This window comes from Macrobrachium rosenbergii, chromosome 12, assembly GCF_040412425.1.
Source record: "Macrobrachium rosenbergii isolate ZJJX-2024 chromosome 12, ASM4041242v1, whole genome shotgun sequence".
Taxonomy (NCBI): Eukaryota; Metazoa; Arthropoda; class Malacostraca; order Decapoda; family Palaemonidae; genus Macrobrachium; species Macrobrachium rosenbergii.
The window spans coordinates 105,470,835-105,482,629 of NC_089752.1; positions in this window are offsets into that span (position 1 = coordinate 105,470,835).

An 11,795-nucleotide genomic window follows, 5' to 3' on the forward strand; every position below is an offset into this window, starting at 1 on the left:
ATGTTAATGATTGGTCGAGTCAATTATTTATCATTAATGGAGGTATGTGAAATGTTCTATAAAAGAAATACACTCCACTGCATTAAGTAGCTGAAATAAATGCTACAAAATCTTGACGCAACTGATATTAAAATTATCGGTGCTACTGTAGTAGCTGTTTACCTAAGGGGTCAAATGTGTTCACCTTGTTTAGTACTTTAGCCCTTGGGGATCAAATGTGATCAGATGGGCTTAGCTGAAGACATTTGATCCTAAGGCTAGTAGCCTACTAAACACGGCGAAACTGGTAGAAACACATAGTAGCACCAAAATATCAGCTGTATTTTATGAAGAAAATGACACACTGTTAGAATATGTCAATCGTGTGCAGATTCTGAACTGGAAGATAAATTCAGGGTCTTATTTACTATCAGAAATTGGTAATAACAATTACTCTCAGTTGCAGTAGACATTACTGAGTGACAGTTAAGCATTTTTTCCTGTTCAGTCATAAAGAGAGAAATTTGAAACCACTGATGGGATGATTGTTAATAATACCCAGTAGCGGGGTAGTGCCGTCAGTGCATTTTCCTTTTACTGTACTTCCTTTCATATTCTCTCTTCCATCTTTCCTTCCACCCTCTCCTAACAATTGATTCATGGTGCAATTGCTTTGAGGTTTTCCTCCTGTTACACCTTTCAGACCTTTTTGCTCTCAATTGTCCTCTCATCGCTGAATGACCTCATAAGTCCCAGCGCTTGGCCTTCGGCCTAAATTGTATATTCTATTCTGTTCTGGTAAATTATTGATTATGTATAATGAATTAATGTAGATTATTCTTTTTTTCTTTACGGACAAGTCTTTGCTTGGAAGCCTAAAAACGTAGGCCTAAGGCCGGTACACTTCAAGTCGTTTCAATATATCCATTCATCTGATCTGGAGTCAAGGTTCTCTCCTCTCTCTCTCTCTCTCTCTCTCTCTCTCTCTCTCTCTCTCTCTCTCTCTCTCTCTCTCTCTCTCTCCTGTAGACCTGTCAGCTCAATCCCTTCTCAGAGAACTAAGATATGTCTCTCAGTAAATCGAAAATATTATTTGGTCCATTAAGGCGAGTTTATTGTTAATTTTTTTTTAATATTAAACATTTTTTTCGTAATAAATTAGAATCTCGAAATAAATCATTATTTCCCTACACATTTAGATTTGCAAAAAAAGATACTTGAGATATTTTGAGCAAATTAGAATGGCGAAATTACTAGAGAGTCAAGATGCGAGATATTTGAATCACTTAAATTTATTAATTAAATTTAATGCTTTTTTTTATCAATCAAATTTGAGTGTTTGCTTAACGAAACTGCTTGGCTTCTATCAAAGGGACTTTATGGGTGTATCGAAACGACTGTAGGAACCAGGAACCAGGTACAAGGAACCAGGGACCTGGAGACAGTAACTAGGAACATTGAAGCAGAAAGCATAAATCATGGACCAGGAACTAGGACCCAGGGCCAGAACCAGGAAACAAGAACTAGGAACCATGGAGCAAGGACCTAGAAACAGGTGCCAGGGACTAGGAACCAGGAACCATGGAGCAAGGACCTAGAACCAGGTACCAGGAACTAGGACCCAGGGCCAGAACCAGGAACCAAGAACTAGGAACCAGGAACCATGGAGCAAGGACCTAGAACCAGGTACCAGGAACTAGGACCCAGGGCCAGAACCAGGAACCAAGAACTAGGAACCAGGAACCATGGAGCAAGGACCTAGAACCAGGTACCAGGGACTAGGAACCAGGAACCATGGAGCAAGGACCTAGAACCAGGTACCAGGAACTAGGACCCAGGGCCAGACCAGGAACCAAGAACTAGGAACCAGGAACCAGGGAACAAGAACCAGAATCCAGGGGCTAGGAACCAGGAACCATGAACTGGGAACCAAGAACCAGACACAAGGAATCAGAAACCATGGACCAGGAACCAAGAACCAGGAGCCATAGACCAGGGACCAGGAATCAGAGGCCAGGGACCAGGAACTGTGGACCAAGAACAAGGAACCAGGAAACAGGAACCATGTACTAGAAATCAGAAAAATGGACCAGAACCACGAACCACGGCCAGCAACCAGGAACCAGAGGCCAGGGACCAGGAACCGTGGACCAAAGACAAGGAACCAGGAATGAGGGACCAGGACCAGGAGCCAGGGATCAGGAACCAGGAACCATGGACCAGAAACCAGGAACCAGGAACCATGGACAAGGAACCAGGAACCACAAACCAGTAACCAGGGACCACGAACCAAGAACCAGGGACCAGGAATCACGAACCAGGAACCACGAACCATGGACCAGGAACCAAGAACCAGGAACTAGGGACCAAGTACCAGGAACCAGGGATCTAGGACCAAGAACAAAGAACGGAGAACCAGGGACCAGGAACTAGAGATCAAGAACCAGGAATCAGGAAGCAAGGACCAGGAACCAGGAATCAGGAACCAAGCACCAAGAACCAGGACCCAGAAAACGGGAGCCATGGTCCAGGAACCGTGGACCAAGAACAAGGAACCAAGAACCATGAACCAGGAACGAGGGACCTGGACAGGCCCAGGACAGGGACCAGAGATCAAGAACCAGGAATCTGGAACCATGGACTGAGAACCAGGACCCAGAACTAGGACCCAGAAAACGGGAACCAGGGACCAGAAACCATCGACCACGAACCAGTCGACAATACAGGGGTGGATCCACGAACCATGAACCATGGACCAGGAACCACAAGTCACGAACCATAAACCAGGAACCATGGACCAGGAACTATGGACAAGAACTGGAACCATGGACCAGAACCAAGAACCAGGAACCAGGAACTAGGGACCAGGAACTGGTGTCGGAGCAGGATACCCTCAACCCTCACGACGTATAGATTCAACCACTGCAATCGGTGAGTTTATTTTGTATCTGGTCAGATAATCTCTAGAAATAAGAACACTAATCTGTCGACAATTTATGTTAATGGATCTGAAATGCAATTATATTTATGTTTAGTAAAATATTCACTTTCAGATTTGCAATAAAAATGCTGAAGTTACTGAAAGGTTAATATATATATATATATATATATATATATATATATATATATATATATATATATATATAATATATAGTACTTATTTAAAAGTAAGAAACATTGTGATAAGAATAGACATAAGATCTGCTGAGGACTGAGGTCTAAACTTTGCACCTCATAAATACCACACTAGATTACATAAACTTTGCAACCAAACAGAAACTCTACATTTTAGTTATTTCTTACGTATATATATATATAGTCTGTAGAAAAATGGTATATTGATCATAAAACAGTCGCCTCTACTTAACATTTGCACAGAACGATATTTTTACAAACCACATTCCATTCACTCCATAGCTAGGGCGGGTAGCGCCTGGTTCTTCCACCAAAGGCAGCAAGCATAGATAGATATTGAACTATATTTGCCTCAGTGTAGAACAGCGCTGAGTTCTAAAGAGGTTAAAGACAGTTTTAACTAAATAGGAAGGGAAGGAAGGACCAAGAATATTCCTGAGTTGTCGAAGAAGGGGAGGAAGAAACTTGAATTTTCTGGAATGCCTTAGGAAGGGTAGGAAAGAACTGGAATTTTCCTGAGTGGCTTACGAAGGGGAGGAAGGAACTGAAGATGTCCAGTGTGGTTTAGGAAGGGAAGAAGGCAACTGGACTATTCCAGTTTGATTTAGGAATTGGAACTTACAGTGTGACATTGAAAAGGAGGAAGACTTGAGCTGTCCATAGTACTTTGGGTACAAGTCTATCAATTCATTGCACAGACTTGCTGGGTTATTTTTCGATGTTTTGAGCCTCCAAATACTAAGACCTTCGTTAGGGTCAAATTCAACAATGTATTGACAATGAATCTCTCTGCTTTTCAGGTCTCAGGGTCATTTTGTAGGTAACTGACCACGTCCAATCCACGACAAAACATCTGGAAGTTTAACCTTTCTACGCCAATTGCACCTGAATGGTAAGGTAGTGTGTATTACTTTTTTTCACCTAATCAGTACTAAAAAGCTTATGGTTTATGTACACTGTACCAGAAAATATCGGTATACAAACGAATATAATTAATTTTTTTTCACTCGTCTAGTTTTCAGCAAAACGGAGGACAATGCGTCCATGATAAAGCTTAGAGATTTCACATAATTATGCACACAGATCTGTTGCTTAAGTCTTCCAAGCTTTCATGGATAGATGGGAATAATTTGTGCTACTTTTCACTATTTCAGCCAAATGCTGATTTTCTCAGATTTTAATGCAAATATAAAGTTGAATATTTAATTTATGGGTCTAATGAATAATTTGGACAAAAATTATCACAATAACCAGTTTTGTTGGGAACATCCAAAGGTCAGTGTTACTGTTATGTACAATTTTAGGAATCTAATTTGTTTCAAAGCCTTTTTACAACCAATTGAAATTGAAGTAACAACATTTTGCGTGACACAAAAATACAGTAATTGTATTAAGAACCACGACTGATTAAACCTTTAGTAGTGTGGCAAAATCTGAAAAACAAAACAACACTGCATTCAAAAAAGTCATTTGCACAGTATTTTGTGTTGTAAACGGGTGAGTTTCCTTGATTTTGTAGCACTGAGGTGAGCTCTAAAAATGACATTCCAGGCTGCCTTCTCTGAGTGTAATTAATGTTTATTAGTTATCTGCCATTAATTGCATAAATTTTATAGTTTTTACTGATATTTTTCCCTATTTTAATTGGTGTCACTTTCCGCACTACACTGCATTAAGTCAGGAAGCACGAAAAACTATTATTTCAACTCATTCGGGAAAGGTTTAAGCTTTGTCACTTGGTATTCAAGTAATTTTTGCTTTCTACAGAGATTTGTTTCTTTTGCAGGCTCATTGGTACAGGGTGAAATGAAAGCAAATTAATCGATTGATGGTGTATAAAGCAGGCAGAAGATTAAATACAGCTCTTGGGAATTTCTATAAATCAGGAATACTACAAACTAAAAAAAATATTGGAAGAAGACAACAGCCAAAATTACTGCTGCTGAAAAAGCCACAAGAACACAGATTCTGACATCGAATAACTCTTTCTACGAAGAAAATAAGTCAGGTTGAAGACAATTATTTCAAGAAATAATATAAATGAGGAAGCTATGCAGGTCAGGTGTGACAGGCTACAAGTGCTCTAAGTGAAAACCTCTTCATTCAGATGCTGTCTTAAGCCAGGATCGTCCAGACAAAAAACAATTACTCATTTAACATAAATATTAGACAACTTACTTTCACAAAAGAGATTATAATCTTAAAGATATTGACTATTAAAACTATGATAGTACTGTAAAGTACTATCAAGTCACGAGCTAGTGTTACTTTATCAGGGTCATAACAGTGCCTATTGACCAGCAAGTGTTAGTTTATCAGGGTCATAACAGTGCCTATTGACCAGCAAGTGTTAGTTTATCAGGGTCATAACAGTGCCTATTGATCAGCAAGTGTTAGTTTATCAGGGTCATAACAGTGCCTATTGGCCAGCAAGTGTTAGTTTATCAGGGTCATAACAGTGCCTATTGGCCAGCAAGTGTTGGTTTATCAGTGTCATAACTGTGCCTATTGACCAAAGTGTTAGTTTATCAGGGTCATAGCAGTGCAACTATTGATTTAGCATATGTTAGTTAATCTGCTGTCATAGGACAGTATTCTATCACTGAAACCTGCTAATTGGTAAACCTTGGCCATATAATCTGTTAGTTTATCAGGTCATGCAACAGTGCCTATTGGTCAGGATGTGTGTTATTTTATCAGGTCATAATATCATCCTAATTGAACAGCAATGTAGCATTTACCAGGGTCATAAGATCATAACTTGTAACCAGCTCAGTATGTTAGTTTATCAGGGTCATAACAGTCCTGCTGACCAGCTTTGTTATCTTTATCAGGGTTAATTATTATACGCCAGGATACATGTGTTTATTTAATTTATCTGTCAGATATTAGGCCTAGACCAGCAAGTGTATAGTTAATCAGGGTTCCTATTTAACAGTGCCTATTATACAACAAAATACATAGTCGTGTTTGCGTAGGGTCATAAGTGAAATATTTTCCAGCATAGTTTTATTTATCAGGGTCATAACAGTGCCAAAATGACTTTAAGAGTAGAATTGTTCTTTGTTTTTTGTATATTTTTTTGAGCAACTATATAAGTCTCTTATCATAAGAAGTAGTTTCACTGCTGTCCATGAGATATATTTTATTACCGAAACTTGCTATTGTTTTAATATTTCAATATATATTTCACGTTAATTTCTTGTTTAATGTACATATGTTTGATCAGTTTTATTTAGGAATATAAAATCTTTTACCTAAAAGGTCATATCATCATCACAATATTTTAACTAATGAGCATTTACCTAATGAATTTTATAGATGCTTGTTATTAGACAAAATATAGCTCCAAATGTTTCATGGATTCGTGTTTGTCTTGCTATATATTATAGTCACTTGAATATCTGTTGTCAGTCAATTATTATATATAGAATACATAGTTTATTTTCCGTTTGAATTTATCCATCAGCTATTAGGCAGATCAATGTCTTATTATATATGTATTGTTACTTAATTTTCTTATATATGTTTAATAATAAAATATATATACCTCACTATACAACAAATACATTACTCCTGTCTACGTAAGATTCATAAGGTAAATATATTGAGCGTATTATAAGATAGTTTTATTTCAGTTTCTTACCAGTTTAAGATGACTATCAGCTTAATCTTTTTAGGACCAACAGGTTTTTAATATGAATTCCTTCTTTGTTTGATATTAACTATCAGTTGTTCTATATGTTTCAGAATTCATAGTTTTGTTTTCACTTGAATACAGTATTAGTTTCTTGTCAGCCACGAGTAGTTTGGGGGTGTCCGGATACTGTATATAGTTAAATTTAATTTTCTTATTCGATATTAGCTACCTGGCATTTTTCAGGGTACATTTTTATTTTGCATAAGGTTCATGAGTTTAGTATTAGGTATGAAAAACATTGTTTCAGGACACATAGCCTATGTTTGAAACAGTTATGTCTTGGAATACAAAATCTTCAAAAATTTCTAAGCAGTTTTAATTCATCTACCAAGTAGATTAGTACATAACACGATACATAATTTCTAAGTGCAATATTCATTTGTTTAATATCAGATAAACGTGATATTCCATCTTAGCTTAATATCAGCTATGTATTATTCATGGCTGCATTTTATTATTTCATATATAAAAACATAGCCTATTTTTATATATGACTTTTTCACCGACTTCCAGTTTTGATTTGCAGCATCCAGTAGGTAGGTCACTGTCTGTATATCCATACTTGCCCTGATACGAAATTCACATCGGGTTAATAGTAGGTTATGCTTTTATTTTCAGTCTTTCTCCTGAAGTTCATTCATATAATATGACCCGTATATAAAAATATTTCATCATTTGGAGGGAACAGGTTTCACTGATTCCATCGAACATCTTCATGACAGCAGATATATATATAGTTAGGAATAGTTGTGTGGAGCAGAACCTATGAGGTATTATTCACCTTTAGAGAATAGGTAACATTTTATGGCAAAAGTACAAATGTTTTTGTAATTTATCTTCAATGAATCTTTATAGATATTCTTGAACTAGCTATCCTTCATAGTAGGGATATTGGAGTTCATATATATATATATATATATGTATATATATATATATATATATATATATATATATATATATATATATATATATATATATATATATATATATATATATATATATATATATATATATATATATATATATATATATATATATATATATATATATATATATATATATATATATATTGTTATATCCATAGTTTTTGTTGACTTATATCAAGAGTTACTTTAGGATTAATTTTGCAATTGTATAGTCTTGCACTTATTGCAAAGTTATGTAAGCACTGATGCTTTTTAAAGTATAGGTTTTGAAAGGCTTAGGTTTAATAAAAGGATATCTCAGCCTGAAGCATTGAAACGCTAAGAAGACAGGAGATATTTCAGAATTTAGTGTATATAGTTTTATCTCAAACTTTATGGCATAAGAACTTGTCATTCTTGTCAAGCGATTCAACGAATCTCTCTGGATTTTGTACAAAGCTTGCCATGACAATAATGCATCTTGCTTAACATTAAACATGCGTCAATTAGAAGTTAATACTGCAACTACTGAAGAGTATCTTTTCAGGAGCATCATTATCATGGCGTATCTGTATATTTCAAGACACTGGTTGCACGTGAAGGTTCCAAATTGAAAGTGTTACTGTGCTTTCAGAGCAGTTTGGTATTGTTGTTAAATGTATTGTAGATGAATGATTTTATAAGTAAACTAAAATTCTTAGCGTTACTTTAAAGGGACTGTTGCACTTTTACCAATAGTATGTTAGGTAAATGATTCAGTCATATTGAATGCCTTACTAGATAACATTTTTTTTTAATTATGTTCTAGGTAAATGAATCACAAAACTCAAATTCAGAGAGTTATTTTAAATGAAGTTAGGTATTGTTAACATGGTATCCTAAGTACATGAATAGGCAAAAAGTGCTCCATCAAGGGATGTTGGAGAAGAATGTTTTTGGCATGAGACTTATTAAGCATTCTCAGTTATAAGAAGGGATTTATTTGTCTTAATGTTACAATAATAGATAGACTTTTTGGAAAAGATTAAAATCATCTTAGGAACTAGACAATAATATTTTCATTAGAGCATTGAATATTTACTAGACCTTTAATATGAAAGGGAAATTCATTTCTTAATGGACTTACCAGGAATTAGGATAGTTGCTGTTTGGTTAACTGATATCATTACTTAGGGCTTATGGTTACATGTAGACATTCCTTAAGACTGACTCACAAAGAAGCCATGTAAACAAGCAGCCATACAAAGTACAAGTTATTTCAGGCACTAAGGAAATTTCTCAATAGTTGTCAAAATTAGGAAATCTTGCCAGAAGAGTTCTGTCTCAGCTTAGGAACTAAAGCATTGTGTAAGTTCCATGACAACAAGCCATATATCTTGCTTGCTTTTAACTCCAAGTAAATTGTTTGGGAAATTCAAGTTTATTTTTTCAGAATGATAGGTTTTTGTGGATTTTAGAATAACATGTGCTACAGTGTCTTGACATATGGAGATTTTTTAGGTTAAGGTATAATATTTTCTTTTTTGTGTGTGTTTATATGTTTCTGCAATTCCCATTGAATTCAAGTAATTTTATCAGTTAACTGTTATTGCCAAAGATTCAACTTTAAAATTTCAATAATGAATAATGGAAAAATTACTGCAATACCAAATTGCATCGATTTAAAATTTGAATAATGGGAAAATTATTGTAATAAAAAATTGTATTGATTTAATTGTATGTACAAGGACTTCTGTATTTCATCTTTTTTTATCAGATCTCATCAAATCGCGCCCTTAAAGGTAATTATTGCCTTTGTTATTTCTCAGCACAACAGCAAATCAAGAAAATTATATCAGTATACAATGTCTCTCCTAGTTATGGTACACCATGTGGACAATGCTGTCTAGGTTAGATAAACTTTGAATTTGGAGACTCAAAGCTATAAAGTTTTCCCCAGTGGCCAACGTTTGCAGAACCATGAAGTGCCAATATTTTTGCAAAGTTATTAGCTACAGAAACAGGATAAATTTGTAAAATCATGTGAATAACAAAGATATTGTTCTTACTTCTTCCTCTCAACTTTCCATTCTGTTCTCTTCATATGAACTTAAATTCCTACACTACACATTCAAAGGCATTTCTTCAGTCCCCTGTTAACTCTGTTACATAGAAACACTTTGTGATATTTACAAAACAACTTGCAGGCTCCAGAGTTGCACTCTGTTTTGCACAGTAGAAGCAGTTCTGATCACTGAACACTTGGGAGCAAAAATCCTGTACTTTTCTTGATATAATGAAGTCCAATGCTTTTGCTTTAGAGATTCATTCTCTCTCTCTCTCTCTCTCTCTCTCTCTCTCTCTCTCTCTCTCTCTCTCTCTCTCTCTCTCTCTCTCTTGTTTTTTTACTGAAGCTACTCTACACATTTTCTGTCATGCCAGAGTTATCTGAAGAATCATTGCATAGTTTACCTAAGCTGCCTTGTACGTCTTACAAGTTTTAAAGCATCATTCTCTACTGGAGGATTTTGTGAACATTTGACTTGCTTTACTGAACACTAATACACACACACACACACACTTATATACTCATACTCATACACACACACACACAGAGGTGTCTTTGCCCTAGCTTCCAGACAAAGGGATCAAGTATATACCTCACTCTTAATATTTTCACACTTACATTCTTACTAGAAACACACTTAAACTACGCACCAAGGAGTTTCTGCCGTTGCTTCCAGACACAGGGATTAGATACCTCACTCTTAACCAACCATTTTCACTCTTAAATTCCTACTCTAAACACACACTTATAACCTATTCATTTGTACATGATAATAGACATTTGGGTCATAGATTGGTAAGTATGAAACTCAGTCCAAAAGCTTTAAAATCTGGATATAGAGATACTTTCTTTTGTCACTATATTCTGAAGTTGATTCCAGAGTTTTTTGTCGTAAATTTGGAGTAGGTCATGCTTTGTAATGTGGTTAAGTTTTTCTCCTTGAGTTAATATTTGAGAAAGGAGGTTTTTTTAGTACTGTACACGAAGTGAGAACTGGAGCAGTGCCTGTAAAAAAAATCACTGTAAACCTGAACAGTTTAAGGAAAACTAAGAAATTGCTGTTCATAATTAAGGAATGTAAGTTGAAGTACAGAAGTCCTCATTTATGTATTTTTATTTATATCTGTATATGTATGTAAATTTATATGCTGTGAAATTATAAAACTGGAAATGAAAATAAAGGACTCCTTGGGGTCAGCATTGCAGTGCCCTGAGGGGGAATGCCCCATTGAGACATGGGAGGTATACAGCCAGTCGGTTACCAGCTTTGAAATCGACCCGAAGGGCTTAAGTTTTCTAAGCTGACAGCTGATTGGCCAAGATGGGAAAAAGCCTTATAAATACTTCTTCTGTGCTTTCCCAAATATCTTGCAGTTTTCTGTCTCTAGGGAGGAGTGTTAGACCCTTTCAAATGTCGAAGAATTATGTTATTGTACAGAAAGTCCAAGATAGGTGTAATAGGTTGCTAATGAGACAATTCTTGTCTTACGAATGTTCTTATGACTGTATTTGTGCCAAACAAGCAAATGCTTGCTTGGCATGTAGAGTCTTGATATGGTGTATTGAGCCTGTAGACTTTTGTACCAAACGATGTGTAATGGCCAAAAATCGCTCTTTCATTTTTCTGATAACTTGTAAGAAAATCTACGACATTCAGACATTTTGACGTTATGTTTTCTGCTTTTTTTGAGATTACAAGAAGGATTTTCTCCCACGTCTTGTTACATAACCTGAGTCTTGTATTAAATATCGTAGAAAACGAGGAACGTTAAGTAACAGACTTGTGGTTAAGATGTATATATATTTTCGAACGTATTAATCATTGTATGGTTGGCTTTGCAGATGACAGAAGTCTTCCCTTGGTGCTGTGTGTATAAATTTGCCTGTAAACATTTGTGGATAGGGATATTTGATCTGTTTTCAAAAGTACTTATATATGAAACTGACTCAGTTTTTATGGATAATTACTAAAATTGCAAAAGTGCTTTATATGCATGACTTTAAAATCTTAGATTATTATCAAAGAAAA